This window comes from Centropristis striata, chromosome 17 (genome assembly GCF_030273125.1).
Source record: "Centropristis striata isolate RG_2023a ecotype Rhode Island chromosome 17, C.striata_1.0, whole genome shotgun sequence".
In the NCBI taxonomy this organism is placed as follows: domain Eukaryota; kingdom Metazoa; phylum Chordata; class Actinopteri; order Perciformes; family Serranidae; genus Centropristis; species Centropristis striata.
This window is the reverse complement of record NC_081533.1, coordinates 31577756-31590781: the sequence shown is the minus strand read 5'-3', so window position 1 is coordinate 31590781 and position 13026 is coordinate 31577756. Positions and strand designations below refer to the sequence as shown.

The following is a 13026-nucleotide window of genomic DNA, read 5'->3' as shown; positions in this document are numbered from 1 at the left end:
TGTTACTTTCAACATTGTAGATTAATACTGAAGACATCTAAACTATGAAAGAACACATACGGAGTTATATAGTAAAAGAAAACGTGTCTAACAAACTACAATAGATTTTATATTTTTATACAAAAAGTTCAGCTACGAGTTCAGTCAGAGCAACAGGAGTTGGAGCAATAATGTTGTTCTGTTCTATTTGATCCACATCTAAACACCGTAGAGATCTAGTAGAGAGCTGTACAGTACCTGTGTGTATTTGTGTAGGTATGTTTATATTGTGCATATGAATTGTTTTCTTTTCTTATTCTTGTTGTGTTTAATGTTGACTACGACTGACCGATTCTGAAAATCAAATGTCTGATTCTGAATCCCTAAATGTCCCTGAGTCACGAGTCTGTCTTTTACAGGCCTCTTGTTTGGGTTCCCCCCTTTTTTTCTGATGGGACTGGTGGGTCAGCTTTTCGCTTATTTATTCTTATTTCTTGCTTTAATTAGTTTCTGTGGCAGGAGGGGTTATTTTTTGGTTTTGTCTGTTTAACTTCTTGTTAATAAATCATTGTTTTGCACCACTCTTTATGTTAGATCCCCTTTATTGGGAGCCTTTGGTGGAGGTCGTAACATAATTTGTGGGCTCATTTGGGATCCTTTCAGAACCACTTTTAAAAGGTTCTGGTTCTGGTTCTGGTTTTACTATAGTCTGGAAGTAGACTCGGACTGCAGCTCTTATCTATTTCTGACACCGATAAGTGTTTTATCACCTTTTTTTAAAACATTATTACACAATATAGTTTCTTCCATATGCCAATTTTAACATTTCACTTTATTCATTATAGTATATATTTTCACACTTGTGAGATAGACAGATAGTAGTGGATTATAAGTATAAAGTGATTTAAAATGGAAATATTCAGCTGAAGTACAAATACCTTTAAATGTTACTGTTCTTGAGTAAATGAAATAAGTTACATTCCATATAATGTTATTTATTATCTTACTGCTGTCATATAATTAATAATAATGACCATGTTGATGGTGAGAATGACAGAAACAACAGATCAACAAACACTAATTCAAGCATTCACAGTTTGAAAGGATGAGTCAAAGCTTCTCTTTGTGTCCAAACATTTAATGAGAACATAAAAAAAAAAGATTATTAAAGCAACAACTCTGTCAGGATGAAGGTTCAACAGCAACCATCACCTTTACTGAAGAGAGAAGCTCTGAATATAACAACACATCACATGGAGAGGAGGCATGAAGAAACGGCTGGCTTGTCTTTAAAATGCTTAAGAAGACTTTGTGTGAACACGTTGGTGAGCTTTAAGGCCACTACTCTGAGAAAACCTTTTCCCACATTGTTCGCACCAGTACGGTTTCCCTCCAGTATGAATGCGTTCATGTTGTCTCACGACCTGTGCTGTGGTGAAAGTGTTCCCACAGTGTTCACACCAGTACGGTTTCTCTCCAGTGTGAACACGTCTGTGGACATCAGGGGCAACACTTTGTGAAAAGGTTTTCCCACACTGGTCGGTGCTGTACGGTTTCTCTCCAGTATGAATGCGTTGAATGTACTGTCAGGCTTACTGTCTGAGTGAAAGTTTCCCCGCATTGGACACAGTGGTATAGTTTCTCTCCTCTATGAATGCGTTGATTGATTGTCAGGCTGGATGCCCTAGTGAAAGTGTTCCCACACTGGTCACAGCTGTACGGTTTCTCTCCAGTATGAACAAGTTGATGTTGTCTCAGACTCTGTGGCGAGGCAAACACGTTCCCACATTGTTCGCACCAGTACGGTTTCTCTCCAGTATGAATGCGTTCATGTTGTCTCAGGGCCTGTGCTGTGGTGAAAGTGTTTCCACAGTGTTCACACCAGTACGGTTTCTCTCCAGTGTGAACACGTCTGACATCAGGGGCAACATTTTGTGAAAAGGTTTTCCCGCACTGGTCGCTGCTGTACAGTTTCTCTCCAGTATGAATGCGTTGAATGTACTGTCAGGCTTATTGCCTGAGTGAAAGTTTCCCCGCATTTGATACAGCAGTGCGGTTTCTCTCCTCTATGAATGCGTTGATGTATTGTCAGGCTGGATGCCCTAGTGAAAGTGTTCCCACACTGGTCACAGCTATACAGTTTCTTTCCAGTATGAACAAGTTGATGTTGTCGCAGACTCTGTGGAGAGGCAAACACGTTCCCACATTGTTCTCACCAGTACGGTTTCTCTCCAGTATGAATGCGTTCATGTTGTCTCAGGGCTTGTGCTGTGTTGAAAGTGTTTCCACAGTGTTCACACCAGTACGGTTTCTCTCCAGTGTGAACACGTCTGTGGACATCAGGGGCTACATTTTGTGAAAAGGTTTTCCCGCACTGGTCGCTGCTGTATGGTTTCTCTCCAGTATGAATGCGTTGAATGTACTGTCAGGCTTACTGCCTGAGTGAAAGTTTCCCCGCATTTGACACAGCAGTAAGGTTTCTCTCCTCTATGAATGCGTTGATGTACTGTCAGGCTGGATGCCCCAGTGAAAGTGTTCCCGCACTGGTCGCTGCTGTACAGTTTCTCTCCAGTATGAATGCGTTGAATGTACTGTCAGGCTTACTGCCTGAGTGAAAGTTTCCCCGCATTTGACACAGCAGTACGGTTTCTCTCCTCTATGAATGCGTTGATGTATTGTCAGGCTGGATGCCCTAGTGAAAGTGTTCCCACACTGGTCACAGCTATACAGTTTCTCTCCAGTATGAACAAGTTGATGTTGTCTCAGACCCTGTGGCGAGGCAAACACGTTCCCACATTGTTCTCACCAGTACGGTTTCTCTCCAGTATGAATGCGTTCATGTTGTCTCAGGGCTTGTGCTGTGGTGAAAGTGTTTCCACAGTGTTCACACCAGTACGGTTTCTCTCCAGTGTGAACACGTCTGTGGACATCAGGGGCAACATTTTGTGAAAAGGTTTTCCCACACTGGTCACTGCTGTACGGTTTCTCTCCAGTATGAATGCGTTGAATGTACTGTCAGGCTTACTGCCTGAGTGAAAGTTTCCCCGCATTGGACACAGCAGTACGGTTTCTCTCCTCTATGAATGTGTTGATGTATTGTCAGGCTGGATGCCCTAGTGAAAGTGTTCCCACACTGGTCAGAGCTGTACGGTTTCCCTCCAGTGTGAATACATTGTTGTACTCTCTGGTTCGTTGCCTCATTGAAAGCGTTCCCACATTGCTCACAGCTATACAGTTTCTCTCCAGCATGAACAAGTTGATGTTGTGTCAGACTCTGTGGCGAGGCAAACACGTTCCCACATTGGTCACAGCTGTACAGTTTCTCTCCAGCGTGAACTCGTAGGTGAACCAGCTCTTGTGAAGGATTTGTCACAGAGCTGACAGCGGTGATATCTGAGTCCCTCTTTTTCTCCCTGTTTCTATAGCAACAGACAGACACAGAGAGAGAGAGGATCAGTGAGATGCCATGGTGGAGAAAGCTATCTAAAACCATCATTAATATTTAGAGCATGTCTGTACAACATAACCCTCAATGTTCCAGTGTGAACAGCTGGTTTCTGTAACTGCAGCTATGTTACATACAGTGCTTGCTTGCTTGCTTATGGCTGTCCATCGTATTCGATGATGACGTTGCTCCACTTGAGCTGGGTTATTGTGGGGGGTTACGTTGGTGCCATTTCATGTGGCTATGGAGGCCGATGCGCGACCCGCATGGTTTGCCACATGTGGGGCAGATGTAGTCTGTACATGATTGTGTACAGATGTTGGAAGAGGAGAAGCAGAGCAGCTCCTCAAAGGAAGAATGGCAATAAAGGAATTAGAAGAGAAAATATCACAGGAGAAAGAGGAAGAACGTAAAGATATAGATGATATGATTTTGGTAGTGACTGAACAGAAGGAAGAACTGAAGACGTCAATAGAAAAACTCAAATCACACCTGAAGGTGGTGGAGGAAGAGATGACAAAAAATGAGAACAAACTTCCACATGCCAATTTTAACATTTCACTTATATATTATAGTACATATGTCACACTTGTGAGGTAGACATATAGTAGTGGATTATAAGTATAAAGTGATTTAAAATGGAAATATTCAGCTGAAGTACAAATACCTGTAAATGTTCCTGTTCTTGAGTAAATGAAATAAGTTACATTCCATTTAATGTTATTTATTATCTTACTGCTGTCAGATAATTAATAATAATAATGACCATGTTGATGCTGAGAAGGAGAAACAACAGATCAACAAACACTGATTCAAGCATTCACAGTTTGAAAAGACGAGTCAAAGCTTCTCTTTGTGTACAAACATTTAATGAGAACATTAAAAAAAAAGATTATTAAAGCAACAACTCTGTCAGGATGAAGGTTCAACAGCAACCATCACCTTTACTGAAGAGAGAAGCTCTGAATATAACAACACATCACATGGAGAGGAGGCATGAAGAAATAGCTGGCTTGTCTTTAAAATGCTTAAGAAGACTTTGTGTGAACACGTTGGTGAGCTTTAAGGCCACTACTCTGAGAAAACCTTTTCCCACATTGTCCGCACCAGTACGGTTTCTCTCCAGTATGAATGTGTTCATGTTGTCTCAGGGCCTGTGCTGTGGTGAAAGTGTTTCCACAGTGTTCACACCAGTACGGTTTCTTTCCAGTGTGAACATGTGTGTGGACATAATGGCAACACGTTGTGAAAAGGTTTTCCCGCACTGGTCGCTGCTGTATGGTTTCTCTCCAGTGTGAATGCGTTGAATGTACTGTCAGGCTTACTGCCTGAGTGAAAGTTTCCCCGCATTGGAAACAGCAGTACGGGTTCTCTCCTCTATGAATGCGTTGATGTATTGTCAGGCTGGATGCCCTAGTGAAAGTGTTCCCACACTGGTCACAGCTGTACGGTTTCTCTCCAGTCTGAATACATTGATGTACTCTCAGGTTCGTTGCCTCATTGAAAGCGTTCCCACATTGCTCACAGCTATACAGTTTCTCTCCACTATGAACGAGTTGATGTTGTCTCAGACTCTGTGGCGAGATAAACACGTTCCCACATTGGTCACAGCTGTACGGTTTCTCTCCACTGTGACTACATTGATGTACTCTCAGGTTCGTTGCCTCACTGAAAGCTTTCCCACATTGCTCACAGCTATACAGTTTCTCTCCAGTATGAACAAGTTGATGTTGTCTCAGACTCTGTGGCAAGGCAAACACGTTCCCACATTGGTCACAGCTGTACGGTTTCTCTCCAGCGTGAACTCATAGATGAACCAGCTCTTGTGAAGGATTTGTCACAGAGCTGACAGCGTGATGTCTGAGTCCTTCTTTTTCTCCCTGTTTCTATAGCAACAGACAGACACAGAGAGAGAGGGGATCAGTGAGATGCCATGGTGGAGAAAGCTATCTAAAACCATCATTAATATTTAGAGCATGTCTGTACAACATAACCCTCAATGTTCCAGTGTGAACAGCTGGTTTCTGTAACTGCAGCTATGTTACATACAGTGCTTGCTTGCTTGCTTATGGCTGTCCATCGTATTCGATGATGACGTTGCTCCATTTGAGCTGGGTTATTGTGGGGGGTTACGTTGGTGCCATTTCATGTGGCTATGGAGGCCAATGCGCGACCCGCATGGTTTGCCACATGTGGGGCAGATGTAGTCTGTACATGAGAGGGGGGCCCCTGCAGCGCGCTGGTGTCTCTGTGCATGCCGCTGTATTCTCCTCTCAGTGGTCTGCTCCTGGAGGTGTGCTACACCCTGGTGGCTGGCTGAGCGCCATGTGGGACGGTCAGCAGCCAGGCTTTCCAGGGATGCTGGAGGGTTTTGAGGTGGTCCTTGTACCGTTTTCGCTGTCCCCCAGCAGACCTACGACCTGCCTGAAGTTGGCCATAGAGGATCTGGCGGGGGAGTCGCTGGATGGGCATGCAGACTACATGCCCAACCCAACGCAGGTGTCTTTGGGCAAGGAGCACACCACTGCTTGTTGTGTGGGTGCAGTTGAAGATGTCCACATGAGGGATTCTGTCCTCCCAGGACACACCCAGGATCCTTTGCAGGCAGCGGATGTGAAATGCCTCCAGTGTTCTGATGTGCCTTTGATATGGTGTCCAGGCTTCCGAGCTGTACAGCAGTGTGGACAGACAAACTGCTTTGTATACAGCTGCTTTTGTAGAAACTGTCAGGTTTCTATTTTTGAATACTCTGTTTTTAAGCCTACCAAAGGCAGAGGAGGCTAGGGCTATACAGACCTGGATGTCACTGTCGATGTTGCAGGTGGGTGAGAGGACGCTTCCAAGGTAGGTGAAGTGTGGGACGATTGTGAGCTGGGTTTTGGATGTGTTGACTTTGAGTCCAAGGGCACTGTATATGGTGGTTACCACATTAAGTGCCCGTTGCAGAGCATCTGGTGTGTGAGCGAGAAGTGCGCAGTCATCAGCGTACTGGAGCTCCAGGATTTGTTTTGTGGTGATTTTGGTGAAGGCCTGCAGGCGCCAGATATTGAATAGGTTTCCATCCAGTCGGAACTGGATGTGGACACCGTCTGTGGTTTCCCGGGCTTTGTGTGAGAGGAGGGTGACTGCAGACAGGAACATGTTGAACAGGACAGGGGCTAGGACACAGCCCTGCCTGACCCCTGCTTTTACATTAAAAAAGGGGGATTTCTGGCCTCCGATGCAAACGCAGGCTTGCATTCCATCGTGGAGATTTTTAAGAATGTTGAGGAACTTTGGTGGAACCCCCAACCTTCCTAATAATTCCCAGAGGAGTTTCCTGTTGAAGGTGTCAAATGCCTTGGACAAGTCGATGAAGGCTATGTACAGATCCTTGTGGTGTTCCCGGCATTTTTCTTGTACTTGTCTAATTACAAAGATCATGTCGGTAGTACTGCGGTCTTTCCTAAACCCACACTGTGACTCTGGTAGGATGTCCTCGGAAATGTGAGAGACCAATCGAAAGAGCATGACTCTGGCTAGCACTTTGCCAGCAACAGAGAGAAGGGAGATTCCCCTGCTGTTGCCACAGTCAGCTTTATATCTTATAGCATCTTATAGATGGTGATGATCTCTGCATCCTTCCACTCCTGGGGGATGGTTTCCGAGGACCAGATGTTATTTATCAGCTGGTGAAGCCGACGGGTGAGGAGGTAGCCACCATGTTTAAACACTTCCGCAGGGATTCCATCAGGGCCAGGACTCTTGTTGTTTTTGAGGCTTTTCATGGCTTTGTGAACCTCAGTGAAACTGGGCGGGGAATCCAGATGGTGAACAAGGGGGACGTTTGGGAAATCTGCGAGTATGGATGGGTTGGAAGGGTTTTGGGAGTTGAGGAGAGTATTGAAATGCTCAGCCCATCTGTCCAGGATCTGTTGAGTGTCCTTGTGTAGGGTGAGTCCATCAGCCGATCTTATTGGTATTGTGCTTTTCCTCTGGGGACCATAGATGGATTTGATGGCGTCATAGAATCCATGAGTGTTATTTGTGTCAGCGTAAAGTTGGATCTCGCTGGCTTTCCTGGTCCACCAGTCATTTTCCATGACTCTGAGGGTGCGCTGTACTTAGGCTCTGATGGAGATGCAGTGACTCTTGGCAGTGGGGGATTGTGGGTTAGCTAGGAGAGCAGCATGTGCTTTGTGTTTTGACTGGAGGAGGTTGTGGATATCCGGTGAAGTGTTGTCAAACCAGTCTTGGTGTTTACGCATAGTGAAACCCATTGATGTCTCTGCTGCCTGATAAATGGCAGTACGTAGGGAACTCCAGGTGGCGTTGATGTCGGGGTCTGATGGGGTATCAGGGATTGCAGAGAGATTTCTTGCAAGCTGGGCCCTTAACTGATCTACACAATGGTTGGATTTTAGTGCGTCACAGTTGGGCTTTTTCTTTGCTGGTGTTTTCTTGAGCTGGGGACGGATATCCATCTGGAATTTGGCTCTGATCAGTCGGTGGTCAGTCCAGCAGTCAGCTCCCCGCATGGCCCTAGAGATTAACACCTCCTTCCTGTCCACACTGCGGACGATGATGTAGTCCAGTAGGTGCCAATGTTTAGAGCGAGGGTGCTGCCAGGAGGTCTTGAATTTGTCCTTTAGTTGGAACAAGGTGTTTGTGATGACCAGCTGATGTTCAGAGCAGAGAGAGAGAAGACGGAGGCCATTATCATTGATCTGGCCAACACCGTGCTGACCAAGGACTCCCTTCCATAGCTCGCTGTCAGAGCCTACTCTCGCGTTGATGTCCCCAAGGAGAATAAGCTTGTCAGCAGAAGATGTTCTACCTATGGCGGAGTTTAGGGAGGCATAGAATGTTTCTTTGCTCTCAAGGTCTGCATCCAAGGTCGGGGCATAAGCACTGATGAGGGTGGCATGACGGTTTTTGGTGAGGGGTATTATAGGAGCTCAGTCTTATACTGAGTTACTGAGGTATTTGGGTCCCGGAATAACTTGGTTGACACGCCTCGCCTTGACTGATGCTCTTCTACCGTATTGAATAAATGTTCACGCTGTTGCACATCATAGTCCGTTTATTGCCGTGCAATGTAAACAAAGAAAAAACATACAAACAAATACCGGCATGATGCATTACACTGCTAAAGCGCTACAGCGGCGCAGCGGCGTAGCGGCGGTCAAAAAACCGTTTGCCCTTCCGGGTCAAACCCTGCACAAAGAGTGAACAATCACACCTATATACACCTGAGCTCCCCAGGTAACAGCATAGCGACCCCACATATACATTGAGTGAATTACACCACACATAAACACTCAACCAAACACATTCAGCTCCTACAAGGGGTATACGCCATGTCAACAGCCTTTCACTGATACCAACTGGGGTTTCAGGGATTGTGTGCAGCAGGCTGGTCCTGATAGCAAAACCCACTCCATGGAGGCGGCGGGATCCTTCTGGCAGTCCCTTCCAGAAGAAGGTGTAGCCTTCTCCCACCTCCGTTAGTGAGTCCTCTCCATGAAACCGGGTTTCACTCAGGGCTGCGATGTCAATGCTGTAGCGGTTTAGTTCGTGTGCAACCAGTGCCGTCCTATGCTGTGGGCGGCAGATGGGAGCACGTGTATCCAGGAGGGTGCGGACATTCCAAGTCGCGATCGTGAAGATTATAGTTTTTTTTCTTATATGTTTTCGACCGCGTTGAGGGATGGCCCGGCAGTTGCAGTAATCTGCCCGGGCTGGAGGAACAGACCATTTTTAGGCCACCTTTTCTAGGCCTTTCCCATTTCAGGGTGAGCAGGGTGGAACTGCTCAGTCACATGGGGAGCTGCCGGGGAGGGACGCTGTTCCATCCCGTGCCTCAATCGATCATCTATCTCACGCCGCCTACGTGCAGGGTTGGACTAGATACTGCCAGTCACATCCTTGACCTGCATCTACTGCCCTTCCCCATCACCGCAGGACTTTTACAGGGGTTGGGGGGGGTGAAGGGGGAGTGGGGGTTGGGGGACAAATGCCTGCGCGATGAATTGATTAGAGTGATGGTAGGGGTGCGCAGTCCGTATCCTCACTTTGTCTTTGGCCCCAACTGACCTCTTCCAGTGGCATGAAAAGCTCAAGACGACCTTCGGCCAGGCGGGGTTGCAGAGGACTGCCAGAACACCGGTCCGTTGGTGTCTGCCTAACGCGGGTCTTCTCCACTGATTTTTCGTTAGGGGTTTACTCCCGTAGCCATGAAACCAAAGGTTTGCCCAGGAGGCACTGGGGCAGTGGATGGAAGTAGCCAGGACGTGTCCACACCTGGTGGGCCTTGGCTACCTACCTCTGGGGCCCACTGCTGCTCCGAGATCCCCCACCAGTTCAGCCTGGTGTTGCAAGACTACCAGTTACCGTGTGCTGCCGCGATGAGGCACTGGAGGGGTCTTGGTGGAGGAGAGGCTCTGTACTGACCTCGGAAGACTTACGCACTCGGCTTCCTTTACCCAGGACTGGGTTGGCCAGCAGCAGGGACTAAGGGAGGGAGGTCACATGCATCCCTACATGCAACAGCTTCCTAGCATGCTGCACTAGACGCATCACAGCACCCTGTGAGCAAGGCTCACACACACACAGTAACTCTACTGTAACCGCACGGCTCCGTTTGGTGATATTAATGTAACGTTACGACTCACGTTTACATTTATATCTTATCCGCCCGGCTGATAATCTGTTTTTGTCATATAAATATTCTTCTGGGTTTATAACAGGTTTTGTCGGCCTAAAAAACTCTCGCCCATCTCAGAGAGCCTTGCACTATGCGAACCAATTTTTGCACCAGCAGTGGCATAAAGTTACCCAACAGCAGGGGGAAGGACTGGTGGAGAGCATGCCAAGACACATGAAGGCTGTGATTGAAAATCAGGGTTACCATACCTCAGCACTTTATTAAACTGGTCACATAGTAATTATCCAACACGCTCTAGTGATTAATGTTTAATGCTCAATGTTCCCCAAACTAATACTGAATTTGGAAAAACTGCTTTCAGTTTTTCTGCTGCATCTACCTGAAACATTTTACAACATTCACTCAAACTCAACACAATTATAACTATGAGCCAGTTTAAAACTATGATAACCAATAACTCTGCCTTTCACTGTAACTGTTTTTAATGTTTTTCAAGTTTTTTGTCTGTGCTGTTTGTTTTCCATTGTGTTCTCTCTGTACTCTCGACATCATTGTAAATGAGGGGTTGCCCTCAATGATTCCTCCAGAAATAAATAAAGGATAAATGAAGGGCTTCCTTGTGCCACAATGTGAAAAAAGTGAATATTGTGCTTGTGCTACAGTGTGAAAATTAAGTTCTATGAAGCAGGGGGAACAGCGATCATTTCACGTCTCCTTAAAACGAATGAAGCAGCGACAACAACTGGAATCATTCACCTCACTTCCGGTGCTTCGTTGTGACGTATGAAGCTTCAAACGTGATCACGGAGCTTTGATACAAGCCTCAACACAGTGTTTCCAACCAGTCTGCTTTAAAAGAGTGAAACAGGCTTCGGAACCTCAGTGTCAAATGGCCCATCTCTGATATTTGCAATTGGCCAATTTTAGGTGGTGACGCAGCAGCCAACCAAAATCCGTGTATCATTCGTTCTTTCCATTTTCAATTGGCAATCAAAATCAAATAATGAAAGAGGTTAGGAATCGGGCTTGTAACTGGAGAGTCACTGGTTCGAATCCCGGTACTGACAGGTCTAGGACTAGGCCCTTGAGCAAGGCACCTAACCCCCCCCTCCACAGCTCCCCGGGCGCAGTAATGTGCTGCCCACTGCTCCTTGCATGGTGTGTTCACTTGTGTGTTCACCTGTGTGTAAAAAAGGATGGGTTAAATGCAGAGGTTGAATTTCCCCATTGTGGGATTAATAAAGTACTCTATTTCTTCTTCTGCTTCTAAATACGGAAATAAGATTATTGCATGATATTCGCCGAACTTTTCACTGTGGATTTTTTTTTTACTGTAAATGCAATTGGCTACAGCAATTTATTGAAATCTAAGTGATATATGTGTTCAAATACAAATCACAAGTCAAAACAGCGCTAAATTTGGCTGAATTATAAAAGGTGTAAGTGGTAAAATGAAGAGCCGTGTGGGAGCCGTGAGCTCCGGCTCTTCTTGGTGAGCTGAGCCAAATGATCCAGCTCACTAAAAAGAGCCCAAATTCCCATCACTAGCTGGAACTGGATCACTCTGGATCCCAGACTGGACAGAGTGTCTCCTTAAGCCCCGCCCACATCCGGTCCGTCTTCTTCTTGTTTGTTGGCGGTTTGAAAAACAGCTTTTAGGACCATAAGCGCAACCTTCTGACAGGCAGAGGTGGAAGGAGTATTCAGATTACTGCAGTAAAAGTACTAATAGCTCACTGTGAATATACTCCACTACAGTAAAAGTCCTGCATTCAAAACTTATTGAAGTAAAAGTACAAAGGTATCAAAATGTACTTAAAGTATCAACAGTAAAAGTACTCGTTATGTAGAATGGATCCACTCAGATTGTTTTATACATTCAAAATATACTTTTGTACAATTATTTGTGATGCATTCATGTGAGCAGTATTTTAACTACTTTATATACTGCTATGTGGTTTTATTTCTTTCTTTTTAAAATGCATAATCATTTTAAATCATGTTCTTTATGTTAAATCTCAACCTGAACAGTAACTAAAGCTGTCAGCTAAACGCATTGGAGTAAAAAACATAAAGTTACATATCTGGAAATACTCTGTAAGTAAAGTACAAGTACCTCAAAAGTGTACTTAGGTACAGAACTTGAGTAAATGTACTTAGTTACATTCCACCACAGGTATTCAGACCCTTTACTGCACTAAAACTACTAGTACACACTGTGACATGACTCCACTGCAGTAAAAGTCCTGCATTCAAAACTTACTGAAGTAAAAGTACGAAAGCATCAAAATGTACTTATATTCCAAGTATATTGTTGGATTATTATTATTGATGCATTTACATAAGAAGCATTTTAATTTTGTCAACACAGGGCTCATTTAAACGAATATGTTGTGAGGCTTGAAAAAAAAAATATATATTGGAAACTCTGAAAAAATATATGCAAAGAAATGAACAGAAATAAATACTGTAACAAAACAACAAAATGTTTTTTATTTAAACTTATTGACTTCATAAATACATTACTTTTCTTTTGTGTGCATTTAATTCTTATGAATTAATATATTTGTAGATTAAATTGAACTATTTAAATCAGGTCATCCTACAGAAATGTCCACTTTTGGAACAATACATCTTATATAATGATATATATATATATATATATATACTTATATTACTAATTTGAGCAGTGACAGGAAGCAGCCAGCAGGTGGCAGCACCCCACCAGCTGGGGGAAAAAAAGATGTATATTATTAAATTAAAGACCAATATATAAAATCACCTAAATACCTTTGTAAAATATATTATATATATATATATATATATATATATAATTAGAATGACATACAATAAATTAAAACAACCATCTAAAACCCTTTTAAAAAGCAAAACACTAAATTAATTAATTTAAAAATAAGAATGTAGGATGGTTATTAACCAATGCTTTGTTTTCCTG

The 13026-nt window shown here is 44.3% G+C and overlaps 1 pseudogene; it reads right to left on the bottom strand.

Annotated features, from left to right (window-relative positions):
- Positions 1-1277: 1277 nt before the first annotated feature.
- On the bottom strand, positions 1278-2776 carry LOC131989281 (zinc finger protein 239-like; annotated as a pseudogene).
- Positions 2777-13026: the final 10250 nt, after the last annotated feature.